The 10,599-nt window shown below is 30.8% G+C and overlaps 2 long non-coding RNA genes across 3 annotated transcripts; both read left to right on the forward strand.

Annotated features, from left to right (window-relative positions):
* The first annotated feature begins 3,107 nt into the window (after positions 1 to 3,107).
* On the forward strand, positions 3,108 to 6,665 carry LOC126880224 (uncharacterized). 2 transcript variants are annotated; one of them, XR_007696499.1, is made up of 4 exons: positions 3,108 to 3,435; positions 4,080 to 4,648; positions 4,754 to 4,838; positions 6,364 to 6,665. It is a non-coding gene; the product is annotated as an uncharacterized LOC126880224 (long non-coding RNA). The 2 variants fall into 2 exon arrangements; XR_007696500.1 differs by having other exon boundaries at positions 3,109 to 3,393; positions 4,136 to 4,648.
* A 2,340-nt stretch (positions 6,666 to 9,005) lies between these two features.
* On the forward strand, positions 9,006 to 9,867 carry LOC126880225 (uncharacterized). The gene is made up of 2 exons (XR_007696501.1): positions 9,006 to 9,368; positions 9,425 to 9,867. It is a non-coding gene; the product is annotated as an uncharacterized LOC126880225 (long non-coding RNA).
* The last annotated feature ends 732 nt before the right edge of the window (positions 9,868 to 10,599 follow it).

Below are 10,599 nucleotides of genomic sequence, written 5' to 3' on the forward strand. Positions count from 1 at the left end.
TCTCATTATCAACCATATATTTACTTATTAAATTGGTTTGGTATCCTTCTTCAACCCTATTCACATACATTTCATCAGTTTTACTCTTTTTTGGTTTACCTTCATCTGAGAGCATCATTTTTAAAATGTTCTCCTCCAATTCTTGCTCTTTTAATATGTGAAGATAAACCTGTCTCTGTAGATGCACCAATTATATTATTATTATCACTAAATTAATTACTACTTACTACTATTACTACTACCTACTAATTATAAATTACTAAATATTACTACATATTATTATAAATGACTAATGAATATTATTAATTACTAAGTTATTACCATTATTATAAATTACTAAATATTCCTATTATTATTAATTAATAAGTATTACTATAATTATAAATTACTAAATATCAATATTATTATAAATTACTATGAAGCAATATCAATATTATTATAAATTACTCTGAAGCAATGTTACTGTTATTGGTGCTATTAGATAATATATCTAGAGTGCTATGTATTAAGAGTATAAGTCAAAAATGAAAATATTTTATTAGGACTTTTCAAAGTCTTTTTTACCACTGATGAAATAACTATTACAACTGAATATGAAAATGGTGACGAAATATGATTAATAAATTAGTAATTAACGATTTTACTTTCTACTTTGGTAATACCTTATTAATTATATAATTCAAAATATAGAAGCATCCCGAAAAATCTTTTTTATGACTTATACTCTTAGTACATAGCACGTTAGATATAACATATTATTTTTAAAATTCCCGCTTTTCATCAGCTGTTATATCTGATGCGTCGGATGCGTCTAAACGCACAAGAGAGACCACCCCAACCACTGCGTTAATTGCTTGCGACTGCTGCTTGCGTCAAACGCATGCGACAATCGCATAAGAGAGACTGCGCCTTTACTTTACAAGCCATGAAGTTGAAACTTGGCAACATCTAAGCGTAGACCGGTTAATTCTGACAGTTCTCATTTATTTTTAAATGTTTTTAAATAATATTCACTGTATTTACAGAAAAACTCAAACATTTTACAATATTTCGTGCTCCAAATTATAAAGAATATTAAATGGTATGTATTAAGATGATTTTAGTTCAATATAATATATTTTTATATAATATATTTTATAGTATAATATATTTTTATATAAACTTACGTGCATATAGAAATGCGTCCACTTAAAATTTTTGTCATTTTTGATGTCTTATATTTACTAAACCTGTTGGCCGATTCAAGTGATTTTTTTAATATGTTATAGCCTGATTCTTTAACAATACCGCTGTAATAATATTGTTGCTAAGCAGTTAATTTTTTATTGTATAACGGGCATTTATAAAATAGTGAAATTAAAACTCAACTATAGCCTCAGGTTTTCTTAACATTCTGTTTTTTATTCATTCGCTTATGTAGGATAATAAAAAAAGTTAGCTACTTTAACAACTAGATAATATGTCTTTTATCAATACAGGGTGTTTCTAAATAAGTGCGACAAACTTTAAAGGGAAAGTAACAAAATTCAAAATTTTGACCCCTGTCAAAATTTTCAATGTATTTTAAATGAATCTTGAAAAATCTAATAAGTATTTTTGAAAAATTTAAACGCAGAATGCAAGATTACTTTATCACCGAGGGCCGAAAGTCCCTTAGAATGAATATTCCATAGGGTGATGCGAACTTTGAAAAAAAAAGACAGTTTAATTCATACACCCGGTATATATACAATGAAAATTTACTTATTTAGCAACAATATTATTACAGGGGTATTGTTAAAGAATCAGGCTATAACATATTAAAAAATCAATTTAAATCGGCCAACAGGTTCGGGAAATACGAGACATCAAAAATGACCAAATTTTTGAGTGGGCTGATTTCTATGCACGCAAGTTTATATAAATTTCTTTAAGTTTGGTATTTTACATACGGCATACCTACTTATAATTTTTGTTTTTGTAGATGCCAAGCCGTTGCTGTGTGCCAGAGTGCAAAAGCAATTACGATAGCAGTCTTAAAAAGAATGAACAACCAGAAAGCACTTTTTTATTTCCAAAGGATCCAAAGCTGCGAGAACTTTGGTTAGAGTGTATCCACAGGAAAAATTTTGTTATTGGAACATCAGCGGTAGTATGTGCCAAACATTTTTATTCTGATGACATCGAGAGAGTTAGAGAATGGGTAGATAAGGAAGGCAACAAACATGTAGAGAAATTAACGAATCCTAAGTTAAAACCTTCTGCAGTTCCTCGCATTTTTCCAATTCAGGGTGTTTCTAAATAAGTGCGAAAAACTTTAAAGGGAAAGGAACAAAATGCAAAATTTTGACGCCTGTCAAAATTTTCGGTGTATTTTAAATGCAACCATTTTTTCGAATTCTGAGAAAACTAATAAGTATTTTTGAAAAATGTAAACGCTGAATGAAAGATTACTTTATTACCGAGGGCCGAAAGTCCATTAGAATGAATGAAAGGTTGTTTTTGAATGAAATATTTGAAACTAAAAATCACACTAAATTTTCTTAATTTTTCGCCCCTGTAACTTATTAAAATAAACATAGAAGTTTTCAGGGACTTTCGGCCCTCGGTCCTAACGTAATCTTTCATTCTGCGTTTAAATTTTTGAAAAATACTCATTAGTTTTCTTAGGATTCGAAAAAAATTAATCCCATGTATATTCTTGTTATTGGTTTTTTTTTTTTGTATAATAAACGTTACTTACAAGGAAGTACTTTTAATTTTATTTTGTACAAACTTCTAATTAATAATATTTTCTTGTTCGACTCAAAAAATACTATAAATTTTACCAGAATTTCTACTTTAAAATTGTGTTTTCAAAAGCGGTAGTCCGAAAGTCGGACTACGCACGTCATCAATTGCGATGTTGCCTTTTTCTCTTCATGGCTTGTAAAGTAAAGGTGGCTATGGTATGAGTTATTTGTTGTTGTTTTCATGCCCCGCGCACTCTAATAAAAAACATGTAATCGTATTTATTTTCCTTCCATTTTATCAGAGGCGCTGATGTCGGCATTGTGATTGGTGGAACATGACTTTTGACAAATCCTGCGCTATCTGTGAATCTGTGTTCAGTGTTCGTGTTCGTTCGTTCGTTGTCGTTCAGTCCATGCCCCGCGCACTCTAATAAAAAACATGTAATTGTATTTATTTTCCTTCCATTTTGTCAGAGGCGCTGATGTCGGCATTGTGATTGGTGGAACATGACTTTTGACAAATCCTGCGCTATCTGTGAATCTGTGTTCAGTGTTCGTGTTCGTTCGTTCGTTGTCGTTCAGTTATTTTATATGGTCAGTTATGTGATGTGTTTGTGTCACCATAAAAAGCTGATATTCAGTCGTGTTTTTTGATATTTTGTAATCGAGTACCTTTTTAAAGGTAAGTTTTTCTGATTGTAAGGTAGAGATTTTCTGATTGTAGGTACTGTTTATCCAACAGTTTTAAAATACACACTTTATTTCGCGTTTTGTTGTTAGGTCTAATGGCTCCGTTCAGCTGTTGTGTGCAGACAGTGGAAAAGTTCAACAAGTAAACATTTATTTAATCCAAATTAAATACTCATATTTCTATGTAAAATGTCACATTATTTTATAAATAAATAAGTAAGAAACAAAAGTTGTTTGTGTTTTACCTTTATTGTCCAATAAAATATTAAATATTGGAAGTACCGTATGGAGGCTATGTACCTAGCATGGAGGCTAGATTATGGCACCCTTTCTATCCAATCAACAACAAGAGCGTTTAAAATTTCACACCTATCATGTCGAAGCTACAGACCACTTATGTGGAGGCCAGATTTGTAGTATCCTTCCATTTAACCAGGTGCTGAGATGGCGCTGAAATACGTGACATGTTTTTTAAAGAGTAAGATCGCATTCTATCAAATCACACAACACTTTTTTCTATGGTTCAGTCATTTTATATGGTCGGTTTATGTGATGTGTTTGTGTCACCATAAAAAGCTGATATTCAGTCGTGTTTTTTGATATTTTTGTTATTTTGTAATGAGTACCTTTTTAAAGGTAAGTTTTTCTGATTGTAATGTAGAGATTTTCTGATTGTAGGTACTGTTTATCCAACAGTTTTAAAATACACATTTTATTTCGCGTTTTGTTGTTAGGTCTAATGGCTCCCATCAGGTGTTGTGTGCAGTCGGTTGAAAAATTCAACGAGTAAACATATATTTAATCCAAATTAAATACTCATATTTCTATGTAAAATGTCACATTATTGTATAAATAAATAATTAAGAAACAAAAGTTGTTTGTGTTGTACCTTTATTGTCCACTTGAATAAAATATTAAATATTGGAAGTACCGTATGGAGGCTATCATGTACCTAGCATGGAGGCTAGATTACGCCACTCTTCCTATCCAATCAACAACAAGAACGTTTAAAATTTCACACCTATCATGTCGAAGCTACAGACCACTTATGTGGAGGCCAGATTTGTAGTACCCTTCCATTTAACCAGGTGCTGAGATGGCGCTGAAATACGTGACATATTTTTTAAAGAGTAAGATCGCATTCTACCAAATCACACAACACTTTTTTCTATGGTTGTTTTCTTGTCACAGAGCTAGCAAAATGGTAAGATGATTTTATTTTTATTGTGGAATTGGAAGAAGGAAATGTAAGTAATCATGGAATTAAAACTTAAAAAGAATAATTATATAAAGTCATGAGATTCAAAAATACAATTCTATATTATAATAATCAGAAAACAATATTGTTTTAGAAAGAAAAGGTTGATTATGGTGAAGAAGTAAAACAAAATTACTTATATGCTAAGTTTATTGAAGAGTGAAGATCTTGAACAAGAGGTAAATCTATAGAAATTAGTGGAAACTGTTGATTTGTAGGTAAAGAAGACAAAATAGCTAATGAAACAGAAAAAGTGGTAATCTTGTTACCACTTGGATTGTTGAATTTAAATAAAGGTTTTCAAGTAACTTTATAGTATATGTTACAGTTCAAGTTGATTATCCAGTTGAAGTTGACTATTCCTAGTTTAAGTCAACTAGCACTATGCGCTTCAATAACATTTATCTTTTTAACAATATGTGATCATTACTATCTTTTGTAGATTCATCCTTCAGAGTTCTTACTTTTTTAATGTATTCTTCATACTAATCTTTTGATAGTGTCAAATTATTTACTTTTGCCCTCAAACGCTCATCTCTTATTTAGCTTCTCCTGAAAAATATCCACATGGGTGTGCTACATTTTAAAAACCATCAACAGGAATGTAACTTATTAAAACTATTTAAAACATATAAAATTAAAAAAGAAATAAAAACTTAATATATCGATACATTTTTGGCAAAGTAACGTAAGTGACATTTTGGCAAAAATCATGTTTTTTCATTAAACTAATGCTATTATTGTTTAGAGTGTAGTAAGCCTATGTTTAGTAAAATCTAAGTAAGTCATACATATTATGTTTAAAGTAATTCTAGGCTTACTACACTTTGGCAGTACCTTTTAAACAATAATAGCATTAGTTTAATGGAAAAACATGATTTTCGCCAAAAATGTATTGATATCTAAGCTTTCAAATATTGTAAAAATGTCAGGAAGCGGAACCATCAAGAATACAAGCAATAGATCCATGAAATAAAATACTTTGTTACTGTATGTTCAAATCGTGATAAGTTAATAATAATCAACACAAAGAGATGCGCATGCATAAAAAAAGCACGTGTGAATGTACATTTACTGAATATAGATCCATGAATAGTCAACTCAAACTAGTAAGAGCTGATTCCCTTTTTCCGAGGATCTACTTTTACTAACAAGAGTTAGGAAGAATGTACGTCAACTAGTAAAAGTTAAATTTAATTTTTCAAATCAACTCTTACTGCTCATTTTAGTTTGAGTTGACTCGAACTAGGAATAGTCAACTCTAACTAAGAATCAACTTGAACTGTGACACATATACTATTTTATTTAAGGTCAAAACGGCAAACAGGTGTATGTTTTCAAAAAACTTTTGATAGTTTTTTGAAAACATACACCTGTTTGCCGTTTTGACCTATTCAGAAGTGTGTACAAGTCTTGCAGTCTTTTCCAATTAATTTATTTTATTTAAATCCAATACTATATACGACGCTATGAGATGAAGTGGCCTAAGCCCAAAATGCAACAAATGAGAAATAAAGACGGTTTTCAAACTTGATTTACACTGTTAATGTTCTTGGTTATATTGTAATTTTTTGCAAAACAATATAGAATTCTGGTATATTTTTTCAGGAGTTAATTATTATATGCTAAATTTAATATTTATTAGTGACACTTTTCACATATTTATACGACTGAATTTATTCTAAATAAAAAAATTAATTGCAGATAACGCAAACATCTAGGAGATTTTTGATGAGATGCCAATCCTGCGTTCTTAGAAAAAAGCCAGTCCCAGAAGGAAACAACCAATAATAAAGTAGAGAATTTATTACACCAAAGAACAAAGCTAATACTCAACATAGATCAACTGATCCACATAGAAAAGGAGGAGCAAAGGGCACAACAGAAGCAGGCCAGACAAAAGAAAATGACAGAAGAGAGACACAGAAAAGAAATTAATTTATTAAATTTAAAAATTAAATTATGCAAAGGACAATTAAATAAAGAATAAAAAAATCAAACATGTATATTAATGATTCTTTTATTTCCCCATAACACAAAAATATTCTATAAGGTTAGCAAACATCTTTAACACATTGACGGACAGAATGTCTATAGACGTCTAATTTCCATTGATGAAATGTGACACAACGTCTATAGACATTTTTTAAATAACAAGTTATGACAAAAAATCACTAGATTTTTGTCACATTATATCTACAGATGCTTATTATGAAATGTGACATGACATTCATGGTCATCGTCCACATGCTTACAAAAACATGTTAAAATTGTTTCCATAAACTATAAGCGCTAAAAGAAATTTAGCAATTTTCCTATTCTACTTTGCAAAATTCAATATAGTGTCACAACACTTACTTATCCATTTGACACACTCTTCGTCGACGTGTTAACTTTGGTAAATCTCTATATTATAGTATATTTCTGTAGGATAGAACAATAATTGAATCAATTTAACTGTGTACACTTCCATTGACTAAAATAGAAAACCTTTCCAGTTTTAGCCAATGTACAGTAGGAAAAATGAAAGAATACCCATGAACGAACATATAAAACACGCTGTATTTTCCTGTCACTGTGTCACACAAAAAATTGGCCAGCGCAAGTGCATGTAATAATTATTGTTACATGTACTTGCACTGGACAATTTTCTTTGTGACAGGAATAAAATACAGCGTGTTTTATATGTTCGTTCATGGGTATTCTTTCATTTTTACGACTGTAAGTGAGTGAGATTCAATTGTTTTGTTTTCTTCCATATACAACCCAAGTAGCAATTTTTCGACGCATTGGTTGTCAGTACAAACAAATGCACTGTATATAACGTTGCCCGAGAGCATTTTAAGTTGTTTCGGCCAACGTCCCCTATCCCGACTGACATTGCGATGTTACAACTTTAAGTAATACCTTTAGTTACACGGGCAACTAATTTATTACCATTGTGACAACTACATATCACAGTTCAGTTTTTTCAACAATCGCAACGACTTAAAAACGTTATAATGCTAAACTAATTTACGCCCTGGCCGACTCTGAAGTTGTCTGTCACGACCCTAGGTGTTGTTTTAGGTGTGTGACACCTTTGCGGCAACTTCAGAAGGAGAAAAAGAATTTACTTTATAACCTTATTTTTTTCTTATTATTATATGTTTTATTTTGCTGGAAATTTTCGATTTATTTAACAACCTGTTTGTTTGTTTTTTTAATAGCTGGTTTCCATTCCATTGTCCACTGTTTTATCAGTAGATTTGATAACCTTAATCTTTCAATCTTTGTATCAGCTTTGCTAGACGGGGTTGCCTGCTAGACGGGGTTGCCAGGTCAGTTTTTACTCTTTCAGTAGTTTGGCTTTCACAAAATCAGTAGATTCTTTTTAGGCCATGTAAATACAGTATACTTATACAGTAATCTGCATATCCGTCTTAACTGTCCCAAGAGGAATTCCAAAAAATTGGAAACCTAATTATTCCAAAACAACAACTGGTAATTACCATTTTTTAGCTAAAATCTACTAAATCAAAAACTAAAATATACTTAAGGATTTTTGGGATACATTTGGGATTTTTGATAATAAAAACAACAGCTAACTTAAGGGGATAGGCGCAAAATGTCGCCCGTTAAAATGTTCAATGTATTTTAAATGTTTTCATTTTTTGCGAATCCTGAGAAAACTAATAAGTATTTTGAAAAATTTAAACGCAGAAAGAAAGATTACGTTATTACCGAGGACCGAAAGTCCCTGAAAACTTCTATAATGTTTATTTTAATAAGTTACAGGGGTGAAAAAAAGACAAAATGTAGTGTCATTTTAATTCCAAATATCTCATTCAAAAGAAACGTTTTGGTTTTTCTAAATAATGCAGTCTTTCATTCTGCGTTTAAATTTTTCAAAAATACTTATTATAGTTTCCTCATGATTCGAAAAAAATGAATAGGTACATTTAACAACTAGAATATTTTGTCATCCACTAATTTTAACAGCTGCATGTCTGGATCAAATTCTTCAAACAATTGTTTCGCATTTAACATTAGAAACACGTGAACACAACATTTTGTGTTTGGCAAAGTTACATATGTTTAGATATTTTAGTTTTCCATCGTTAGCTTCTAATAGGCTCACCGAATGCCAGAACTCTTCAATAACACCTGAAATACTGCTTGCACTGTTACTTGAAATCTGCAAGTTTGTTACACAAGAATCCAGTTTCCAGTTTCATTTCTCTGTAATATTCATCATCTACGTCCTGAATCTTATTTTCGGTAATGACCTAATTATTCTGAATCTTATTTTCGGTCTTAAGTCCACTTTACATCAACAATAAATTGGACAAGAAAATGGTCGCGTTCACCAGAATAATCCGAGTGCAATCCGATTAATTTGCGCTGAAACGCTGACAGTTTTTTTACTAGTGAACGACTGACGTTTGACATTCGATTGAGAGTGTTCTGTGTTCCATTTGTTTATGTGTTTATATAATTTATAACCTAGACAGTTTTGTTTTTAAATAAAACTGAAACTGTCTAAACTAAAATGGATAATTCTTGAAGAACTTTTGTTTGGGGACGAAATTAGCAAATGCCGTTATACATTTAGCAGATGTACCTACCTCAAATTATTCCAGAAGGATGAGATGAAATTAAATATATATAAACTATAATTCAATATCCAACTTAGAGAACATTTTCATATGTCCAGAACTACTTTCCAGGTAAAATTGTATAACAAATTAATAACATCATGTATATTATATTGTTATATTTCCAGGAACTATTTAATTGTATTGGTCATATCCACCAATTTGAAAACAGAATAATTCTATTGGAAAAAATTAATGTTTATGATGTGGATGCTAAGTAAACCAGAGAATTTGTTGCTGGGGATACGTTTGGTTTGCCAAAGAGCTCTGGACATAAGATTTTCACCCAAATAATATAGAATTACAAAAAATTGGAAATAACTAATCTTGAATATCAATGTGTATATTGAGTTTAATTTTATTGTAAATATTCTATAATATAATTTTATTGTAAATATTGTATTAACACATTTGTGGACACATCTTCATATGCAGACAGTAATTTCCCTTTGTAAGTACATGCATATTAGTCGTATCTGCGAATGGGTTAATTGTAAATCGTAATCAATAAAATTTTTTTGTGAATCAATAAAAAACTGGTTTGTTTGAAAATAAATGTAGTACAAATGTGGTCATAATATTTATTTTCATGCTTAGATAAAAACTAAATGTATTGTAACACAACCTTTCATATATCTTCCTCCTCCAGTGTTAAGCAGAATTTGTTAACAAGAATTGTCCCTCCATTCTTTTTTTAATAAGAGGAATTTCTTCCTTAGCGTTCCTAGTATTTGGTTGTGGCTCTAAAATTGCATTTGTTTCACTGAGAGCATCTAAAAGGTCTCTCAATCCTTATTTCGTTTGACATAGCCATACTCGTAGAAATAATTCTATCTGTATTGATGGTATTATCAGAGAACAACGAACACATGGTGGTCTTCAGAGTGCTCCCAACCAACAGTACCTTATGCTGCTGCGTTTTCTTTTACTGTTTTAACCCTTATCCGGGCAAGTGGGGCTCAATAGGCCCGAAATGCCATGTCTTTTATATGGAAGTAAAATGTCTTGCCCGGATAAGTATTAAAGTGAGCTTTCTCGTTTCAGAATTTTTTATCGAATACAGCTTCAAGATAACGTAACCATGCAAAATAATTATTTTTTCCCTTTATAGGATGCCAGCAACAACTTTGTAATGTAAGATTGCTTGGAAATGTGCTTCTGTATGAGCATCATAAAGGGATGTCTACTGCATTCCCAGTTTATCTCAAGAGTTAGTTGGTTGTGATCAAAGAATCGTATTAAAAAATAGATTATATCTCCCTCTAGTTCTTTTTTCATAGTACTTATATTAAATTTGGATTAT

The sequence above is a fragment of the Diabrotica virgifera genome, chromosome 2 (assembly GCF_917563875.1).
Source record: "Diabrotica virgifera virgifera chromosome 2, PGI_DIABVI_V3a".
NCBI lineage: Eukaryota > Metazoa > Arthropoda > Insecta > Coleoptera > Chrysomelidae > Diabrotica > Diabrotica virgifera.